Genomic DNA, 10,362 nt, shown 5'->3' with positions numbered 1-10,362 from the left:
CTCGGGATTTGAGCGAGCGCGGCCTCGGAAAGCACCGGGTCTAGGTGAGGGCCTTGTGGAGACATCTATCCTAAAGTGCATGTGCGGGCCTTCATGAGGCCCTTTCCTATACCTCTCCAGTGCGGCGTTCGCTCAAACGAGCTCCTGATCGTATCTCTGTAGCTTGTCGCGGGTTTGGGAGAGCTCCCTCCAAGTTGTGGCTGGCCGGCGAGTTCTTCATCTCTCAGCAACCTCTCGGTAATCAAAACTAGTGTTGGTGAGGTCGATCATGATGTCCCAGAGTATACGCCATCCGCATTTCGTGGCGGGTCGGTGAGGTTCTTGTGTGCTGGTGGACTCTATCGAGGTGCGGGCAGGAGGCCGAGCGAGGCGTCCCGTACCAAGACGATAAGAAAATCTGCTTAGGACTTGTCAACGTGAACGACATCCTAGTGTGTTTTGAAAACTGCATGATACATATGTGCAGTGAAAAGTAAATGCCCACGGCTTAGTACAAATTACAAGGTACATCGCTCTTGAAATAGAAAAGACTCAAGTGGTACGCAGGCCGACTCGATGGACTGTTGTCGGCGTCGGGTTGAAGGTTTGCATGGAGGCATAGCACGATGCATGGTTCGGTGCTACAGGGACCGTGCTATCTATGAATGGGGGCTCCCGACTCAAGGGTGTGAATTCCTTGAAATCGAGCGAGGATCTTTGGGGGCCGGTTCGGTGGCATAGCCGACTCGATCCATTCCCTTACTCGGAACCTCTGACTAACCTAGTTTCCTGTGCGCACCCGAATTTAATCTCGTCAGGGCACGCATGCGCGAAGCCTATGCAACACGGCTCGGGAGTGTCCACCTTCCCGGGGACGCGCAACGGACGCACGTGAGAAGGAGTCGCCACTTACTGTTTACGACCCGTAGGTCGAGGGCCGTTGAGTCGCCCGGGTCTAGGGGTACGGGGTACACCTAAATACTAAGGCAATGGTCATATGGAACCGAAAATTCGGGATTCGGGGGTTCTATTACGTGCGGGCCTATATCCCGCACGCCCTTTCGGTACTCTAGTTTGCTAAGCTTGCCATTTTGTATATTTACCGCGTGATTTTGCACTTGACTCGCCCGTTTTGACACCGTAAAGTTGATGAATTGATCAAGTTGGGCCAAGAACCCAAAAGATGAGTAGGCTCGTGCGTCAAGGAATCGGTTCACTATCCTAACGTTTACAGTTTGTCAAACCACGACGGTTGACTCCCTGTGTGAACCGAAACCGCGAGTATTCGGGCTTACTCGTCTCTAGGCATTAATAGACCAACTTGACCGGTTCAACACTCGGACCTCTCGCTTGCCGATCGGGGATCCTTACAAATGAATGAATAGATGTACAAATAAGATCCTCACAATGTACACTCGAATAATTACATAATACAACTGAATAAAGTAATTGGATACCGATCGGTTTGCATTGGGCCAATATTCCGCTCCGACTCACCGTGTGTTTTGAATGACCGATAAATAAATTAAGGCAACGCGGGCTCAAAGAGCCGGGGGTCGGGTCCAATCGAACCGACGGTTTGTAGGAGAACCGATTAGTTCCCACTGTAACCGTTAGACCGATCGAGCTCCCGGGTGATATCTAAACATGTTTCACACATCCAATCCAAATTGCCTTTCACATAGGCCATATTTGGAGTGTGATGGTGACTCGAGGCTAGATCCCATTCCGCACTCGGGTTGTATGCGCTCAGTGAGTTAGGAGGCGTCGAACCTCGTGTTCGGTGATTTGGGGCGTTGGACCCCGTGCAACACATAACCTATGGGCTCGGACCCGAACCGCAACAAATCAGCAAAAGCAAATGGAAAACAGAAGAAAACTGATAAAACTGATGAAAAACAGACAATAACTGACAAATATAGGTAAATACAAACAAGTTGTATATTAAGTCGAATGTACGTGATTTAATCAGTTATTAACCGGGGTTGATTAGCAAACAATGTATCTAACCTAGGCCAACAAAGAGGTGGGCTGGGATGTGGTTCTAGGCCAATTAAATGTGTGAATTTGTTTTAGAACTCTATTCTATGAGGTGTCACTGCGATTTCACCGAATTCGCCAAACCCGTATTTTGACTTTAGATTGGAATCTAGCATTCCGCCTATCCATTATCTAATGTTTGATTAAGCCAAAGGCATGATTAATCCAGTTTTTCGTGTTTTGCAACAGAAATAAAATGGTCGCCACCGAATCTACAATAGGGAGATGGAAACACCAAAAGTGGACGGAATATGCCGTGCGAATGAAACTCGCACCCGAACGGGTCGCCTTTTTCCGTCCATAGATCGAGATGTTTCCGACTCCTTAATGCCTAGGATATCGGTGGATCACGGGATGACGATGTGAGAGTGACATTTTTATATCAAATAGCATACATATACTTACATGCTCATATATATATATATATATATATATATATATATTATAATCAAGTTAGTGGGGCAAAAATAAAAATAAAATAAAATAAAAAGAAAGGGAAGCAGGGACCCCACGTGGCTCTCATCTCTCCCCCAAGCTTCTTCCACCGCCTTAGTATCCATTTATTTATTTTTTCCCTTTCTTCTCTGTTCGGTTTCACTGAAGAGGAACAACGGAGAAAAAGAAACGGAGCAAGAGACAAACACAGAGAGGGAGAGCTCTGTCCGTGAGAAAACAAGAGGGCAGGAGAAAGGGAACGAGAACTCGACCGAGAAAGCTCAAGGATGCAACTTACGAAGAAGAGTGACGAGGGAAGTCAAGAGGGCGATGAGGATAGGGAATGCGGGAGTGTAATGGAGACCAGGAGAACGACTTAAGAGGGAGTTGAGCTCAAAATCGAAATTTTTCATCCATGGCGTTCAGGTTGGTATTGCTGGAATTGTTTTGATTTGATGCTTTTTATGAGGTTTCTTTTATGAAACAAAATAAGCCAGTTGAGTTGCAAATTTGAAATAGGTATATTCATGGACCAACTTAATGTTTCTGCATGTTGGTGGACTCCGTTAGGTACTACACTAATGGATATATTTATCTAAATTCTAGAATCAACCTTGACCTTAGAGCTTGTTAGGCAAAGGATTTTGGTTGGGAAGAAAGCTTGGTTGAAGCTCGTTAATGGCAGATTGATGTGTAGATGTTATTAGTTCAAAAATTTGATATGGTTACACTCCTCTGATCATTTGAATGGTGTGGCTTTTTACGGAATTGGATTTCATTATACGATTCGAAAGTTATCGCAATTTCAAATTCTGAAAATCATAATGAAACGTCAACTTCGACCGGCATTTTTGAACTGAATTCTTCATGTTTTGGCATGCCGTTTGTTTCTAAAACGTAGCCCACATTGTAAGCTTTCCATAGACTCCAAGATTGTGGTATTCGGAGTTATATAGAGAGAGAGCCGAACTTCCGAAGTTGGGCCATCGCACAGCCCGGGTCTGTTCCGTACAGCTCGAACCAACAACTTCAGGAGGCTCATTAGGCTCGCTCGGACATCAGATTCGTGTCTGAATATACTATTTTATATAATTTTTTGGGATTTTTTTGAAATAGCAATACTATTGTCATATTTTCCGTAATGAGTGGGTTTATCGATTTTTCTTTCCTCGAGTCCAAAACTGACCACTTTCATGTTCTTTAAGCTCGATTTTCCTTGTTGGTCATATCTGATTTTGGTGTTTGTTAAGTCGATTTCTGTCTTCTCAAGTTAGAGATGTTATTTTTCGAACGTTTGGACTAATAATTTACATTTTGGTTGATTAAATCTCGCTTAATTGAGTCAAATGCGTGTTAACAAGTGATGTTGATTGCATATATCCACACATGGAGTGAAGTAGTTATTTATATCACGATATGTATTGGTTTGCTTTAAGTGACCAGTTTAGCTTAATATGGTCCATGTTTCTTTGATAAAGAAAGGTGAATAGAGCAGGGCAAGTGAAGAGTGTAACGGGCTCGAGGTAGGAAGCCATTCGGGGGATGAGTTATAATATTCTTCTTGATTGAGCTTCATTTATTTGATTATGCCCGTACTATGGAATATGAAATAACGGATTAGTTGGATGAATAAATTAGAGAAATCGATGAATTAGGTTAGACTGGCTCATTTAAATGTTTAGTGCACTAAGCTAGGACAAGTCAATGGTGTTGAAAATATACTTATATTTACCCAGTTCTTGTTGATTTAGTAGTTGTACTGAGAGTTGATATTCCATTAAAAGTTGTTCGTATGTGCTTTACTGAATTGTGAGATGGAAGTAATGGAAGTGTGAAGAGCTAGATATCCACGAGTTGGCGAGGCTAGTAGAGGATGATCTGCTATCGTTTTTCTCCTTGTATTTGGATGTGGTCACTAAATCCATTGTACGTATTTTTGGATTATCAACATTCTAAGTTAGTAACTAGTTTATATAGGTTATCTAAGGTGGATAAATCGTAAATTATGAAATATGCATAGAAAATTTCTAAGAGGAGGATTCTTTATATGGGAAGTTTAACGACTGATGCTATTGGTGCATTCTATTTTAGATTTATTCGATCCTTTAAGGCCACTGTGGTGTGATTTGGTATGAGGATCAGTGGAGGAAATGATTTATGAGATATAAGGTATTTTCTAAACTATGCTTATGATTGATAGGGGTTGAGGACACCAATATTGTCCATCCTGAAGGCCAAGTTTGATGAACTATTTTGGGTGTTTGGTGAGTACTTTATTCCATTGTGAAATTATAATATATATATATATATATATATTATGTGAGTATTCTATTTCCTTGTAAAATGATGTATTATAGTTATATAAATTATTTAAGAAAAGTGTTGTGATAGTTAGAGATTGAGAAATCAGTCTGCTTATGTTGTGTGAATGGATTTGAGAGATATTGCATTTTTTGTTTCATTTTGATTTGAGATATGCAGTGTGATTGTGTAATCTGATTGTGTATGAGAGATATGATGATAACATGCTGCCATTGTAATGTGATTGAAATTGTGCTTGTGTATGATGATGTATGAGGTGAGGTGGCATGATTGCAATTGATTATGCTTGTATTGTTTAAATATAGCCATGGCACCGCTGGACCCGGCGGAATATAAATAGGGGCTAGATCGGCCGCTGGACCGGGCGGAATATAAAAATAGGCCAGATCGGCCTCTGGACCCGTCGGAATATAAAATGGGCCAGATCGGCCGCTGGACCCAGCGGAATATAAAAATAGGCCAGATTGGCCGCGGGACCCAGCAGAATACAAATAGGGCCTGTTCGGCCGTCGGACCCGGCGGAATATAAATGGGGGCATGATCGGCCGCTGGACCCGGCGGAATATAAATAGGGGCCTGATCGGTCGCTGGACCCGACGGAATAGAAAAAGGGGCCTGGTAGGCCGCTGGACCTGGCGGAATACAAATTGAGGTCAACTCTTCCCGCCATAGGTTAATGGGTGGCCCCCGCTTATGAGATGTGGATATTGGAAGTTGAGAATGGTATGAGCGAGATGTGCGGGGTCACGGTACCGTCATAACTCTGTTGCGAGGAAATGCAACCCAATGGCTATATAGATTTGGTTGTGTTGTATATTGTTTGTTTGGTTGGATTGCTGTAAATGTGATGATTGTTATGATTGTCTGAATTATTATATGGAAGCCATGTTGTTGCCAATTTGATTTAGTTAGGCTATGAGTGCAAGATGATGTTGGCTTAAATGTTAATTCTAATAATAGTTTTATATGGTTATAAGGGCAATTGATTGTTGATGAATGAACTTAGTAATCATTTGTACGTATTGTCTAATATGTCGTGTTGGTGAATTAATTGATAGACTCGGTTAAGCTACTACTATCTATATGAATATTTGGTTGTCCAAAATATATTTATCACTTAATATTATTCATTTTACTTTAGAATATAGTGCTTACTGAAATGCAGCTGACACCCTGTATATATTTTTCCAGATAAGGGTCTAGCTGCGAGGATGAATCACTTTTTAATGTCGGGGATCAGCTTGGAGAACTAGGTAGGGACTTTAGTTATTTGATAGATATTCTTTTTGTATAGAATGTAATTGAATATGTTACGACCTAAAATTTATATTTAGTTTTGGTTTAGTGATTGGTTGAGGAAAGAAAATTACTCCCTTTTGAGATGTATATACATATTAGAGCTTGGTTTTATATTTTTGAGAGTCCATTGAAAACCTGTTTTATGTTAGTAGTTATGTGGTAAAGGGTATCGAAGAAATATAAGGGAAATATAGCTGAAATTAAAGGTCGTGATAGACGATTATGCCCTTGATCGGTAAAACGTGTGCGGTTCACATATAAATTAAAGATCGTGTGACACGAAGAGGTCTAAAAAGGACTCGCACGTCTCGACTCGAGCCGCCTCAAATTGGGCCCGGACTCAAGTCATAGTACGTGAGTACTCACTAGACACGATTCTATTCGTGTTACACGTCTCGGTGCTTTGAAATTGTGAGCTTTTAAAGAAAATGGCATTTCCACCGTTCCGTGAACCATCGATGCTTTTACGAATTAATAATCAATTTATCCAATTATTTGGTCCGAGTGATTTAATTAATCGAATGACACGTCCCGTTTCTCCCATTTGTGAAATTATTCGGTGGTGGTGATCTTATATTATAGGTATTATGGATTTAATGGGTAATGGTCCAAAATCAATTTATCTATCATGAAACTAACACATGGCTAGCGATAAAACACGAACATAAGTGCACTCAATTCCAAGGAATGAGTCCGAAGCGACGAAGAAGACCATCCTAGATCCGGGAGGGGTCAAGGAGCACTCGGCCATCTTCCAAAGAACTAGGTCGAGAGGTCTCCTTGACCCGCCTTGGATCACGGGTGGTCTCCCACGTCGATTCGAGCCATTCCTTGCATGCATAATACGTCAAGCATGTTAATAACACATGTTTTGACGAAGATAAAAGGAAACCGACGCCTCCAAGATCTCAAAACGCGAGCGAACACACAAACAAACACATACAATATATATATATATATATATATATAAAGGAATCAATAAAACGGCGTCGATTCATGCAATGGTAAAACGTAAAAACACGGGAACTGTCCTATTTCGAAATGAAAGAGGCTTCCTTGGACTCGTGTGGTCCAAAGAAACTCTCAGCCGCATTCCCTCAAGAATGGCCGTGAGTTTCCATGGTTCACATGGGTCAAGACGGCCTCTTCGACCCCGATTTAAGTCTTTTCCCATCATAATAACACACCACATGCAATAAACAATGGTAAAGACATGGGAAGCAACTAATTTCGGGGAAGGAGAGACCATTTTAGTCTTGGTGAATCAAAGGAACTCCGTGGCTCCCTCCCATGGGCTCTAACCGTGAGTTCCCATGGCTCTACCGGACCGTGTGGTCTCTTCTACCCCGACTTTAATCATTTCCGGCCGTGATGCATGTAATATAGTGATGTATGTGCATGATGAATGACGTACATATGCACGGAAATGAATAAAAAACGAAACTTGCATGTAATATAGTTATCAACCACCTTGTCATCCCACGACAAGCAAATATTGAAGACCTAACTCCTCTAAGTCGTAGAGAGGTTATACCTAGCCTCGGAACACGAGGAAAGAGTCGGAGAAGTGGCAAAGGGAGTCAGGAGACTCGGCTGGAATGAACAGACCGGAATCGGTGCAGTCGGGAAGTCTGGCTTGTCGGGGCTGTACCGGTTGATCGGGATGGAATTTTCGTGCGGGGCCAGTTGCATTGGATTCCCAAGAGACCAAGGATAGCGTCTGCGGTGGTTTCGGGAGGAGAGCACGCGTAGATTTTCCGAAAATCAAAAACAAAGTCGGGTCAGTAAAAAAAAGACAGACCCGGTCGGGCCAAAACAGCTGGCACCCGATGAAGAAATGGCTTCACAGGAGGCTCCCACTGGTCTTTTGATGCAAGGTCGGTGGCATTGGACTCCTAACTGACTGAGGATCACGGTGATAGGTGGCTCGTAACGAGGTTCAACCTGAGCTGACCTGTATGTTCCTGCAAATTTCGGGTTAGAAAAGAAAACCAAAGGAACAGACCCGACTGGGCTGTTTGGGTTGAAACGGCTGCAAAAGGGGCTCCGGGTGTTGCACCAAGCTGGCTCGAGTTCCTCCGACTCCTAAGGGACTGCTCTTGGTGTTCATGACCAGCTTGTGGCGTGCGCACGACTGATTTCAACCGGAAATGCAAAGAGAAACCGATAAAAAAAACTGTGAAAACCCGGTAAATGAAAAGATTGGAAAAGGGCGGTCTTGCGCGGTTGAGTGGCTCTCGGTACATGACCGCCTCGTCACGGGGGAGAGTGAGGGTCATGAGGAACCCTTAGAAAGTGATGGCACAACTCGCCATGGTCGTGGGAAGGAATGGCATCGAACAAGCCCGAAATGCACCCGCGAAACCCGATTTTGCTCAACTCTGGAACGCAGGGCTGGAGGGTTCAAATGCAAAAACTAAGCTCGGAAATGGACTTAGGAGGTCGAAAACATGTGGGATATGAAGTTTGGTTGAGTTTGCTTAAATCAAGAGGGAAGAACTCGCCTAGAAACCCGGAAAACGCTTAAGGGACTGTTTCTGGATAGAGCTGGAACGAGGTGCTGGGAGCTTCAAATGAAAAATCTAAGGTCGGAAATGGACTTAGGAGGTCGAAAACATGTGGGATATGAAGTTTGGTTGAGTTTGCTTAAATCGAGAGGGAAGAACTCGTGTAGAAACTGGGAAAACGCTTAAGAGACTGTTTCTGGACAGAGCTGGAACGAGGTGCTGGGAGCTTCAAATGAAAAATCTAAGGTCGGAAATGGACTTAGGAGCTCAAAAACATGTGGGATATGAAGTTTGGTTGAAGTCGGCTAAGGTTGGGTAGCGGTCGCCGGAAAACGGTTGAGTTTTCGGGCAAAACGGCATTGGAACCGGGCTGTGCTTTGGCTGTGTGATTTCTGGAAAATGCTGAAGTTTGAGAGGGCTTGGAGAGGGTTTCCTAGAGTGAGAAAGCTAGAGAGATGATGGAAGTTGAGTTGTGATTAAGTTAATGACCCAAGAGGCTTATATAGGAAGGCTAATGATGCAAAATTAGCGAAATTAAGTGCGATTAGAGGGGGATTATGGGGCTGCCGAATTTTGAAGAGGGGTTAGGGAGGGGTTTGTGTCACTTAGAGTGTAGGGGAAGTAAGGGAGAAGTGATGGGAAGTGATGGATGTGAGGATGTGTAAGAGATATTTGAAATGTGTGGAGGGGGGAAGCTCTTGGGTTTGAGCCACCGAAATTGGGATTGAGCCGTGGCTTAAGGGAAGTTGAGCCGAAGCTTAGGGTTGAGCCGTGGCTGTGGGTTTTAGCCGTGGCTTGGAGGCTTGGCTTGGCTGAGCTGTGGGTCACATTCGACTAGGAGAAAAGCCAAGAGAAGCTCGAGGCTCGATTGATCGCACGTTCGATCCCTGAGGTCCGATTAATTGATAGATTTGGAATGTTTGCACGAATAGAATTTGAATGAACCTAATATTGCCATATATCATGTGAACGAATATTCGGGTGACTCGGCACCTTGAGAGTCGGTTTTGTCCCGTTTGGACATCCAGAGTGGAGTTGACCATCCCCGTTCTCCAATTGCTCCTTTGTGCATTGTTGTGTTCGTCTCAGTGAGTTTTTTTGCCCTATGCGGAATCGTTGGCTCGTCGTCCCTGACCGAAGACCATTAGCCGGAGGTGACCTAGGGATCCGCGATCGGGGTTTTCTCAGTATTTCCCGAATGTCCTGAGGTGTTTGAAGACCGCTGTGGCCTCTGTTCGTCAGAAACATGCTTCGAAGACTTGCCAAGAGGCGTTCGTGACCACTGAAATGTCACTCGGGAGACTTAACTGATTTGCTTGGCCCGAGGCAAAATGATTTCCCTAATCCTAAGAGTCGTAGGGAATGAGTGGTGTGAAGCCCGGACGTCATCTTTCCACCGAATGAGCTCTGAGCGCTAGATCCCGCTCGAGATGGGGCCCTTTTTCCAGGTCTAGGTCCACTCGGGAGGCCAAGTCGAGTTCCGAAGGGCCATCTGAAACTTGTTACAGGGTCCAGGTGGTCCTTGGGTGCGTGCAAGCCCGTTTCTGGGTGCTGTTTACTTGTCCGTGGATCGGGCGCCTGGGAGCCCTGTTAGGAAGGCGTCTGTGAATGTTCGGGAGTGCCTCGGCTCAAGCAAGATGCTTCTGAAATGCGCCCGGATGTGCCGTTGGTCATTTTGGCACCAAGAGGGATTTTTAGAGTCCCATATTGGACACCTTTTGACGCTTCGGTGATTCGGTGATGAATAGTGCCATAGTGCCAGCTTCTGTTGCTTCGGGGC

The 10,362-nt window shown here is 44.1% G+C and overlaps 1 long non-coding RNA gene across 1 annotated transcript; it reads left to right on the top strand.

Moving 5' to 3' along the window:
• The first annotated feature begins 2,643 nt into the window (after positions 1-2,643).
• Positions 2,644-6,258, top strand: LOC116201564. The gene is made up of 3 exons (XR_004155897.1): positions 2,644-2,880; positions 4,655-4,718; positions 5,968-6,258. It is a non-coding gene; the product is annotated as an uncharacterized LOC116201564 (long non-coding RNA).
• The last annotated feature ends 4,104 nt before the right edge of the window (positions 6,259-10,362 follow it).

The sequence above is a fragment of the Punica granatum genome, chromosome 3, assembly GCF_007655135.1.
Source record: "Punica granatum isolate Tunisia-2019 chromosome 3, ASM765513v2, whole genome shotgun sequence".
Classification (NCBI taxonomy): domain Eukaryota; kingdom Viridiplantae; phylum Streptophyta; class Magnoliopsida; order Myrtales; family Lythraceae; genus Punica; species Punica granatum.
Note: the sequence above shows the minus strand (reverse complement) of the source record. Positions and strands in the feature narration are given on the sequence as shown.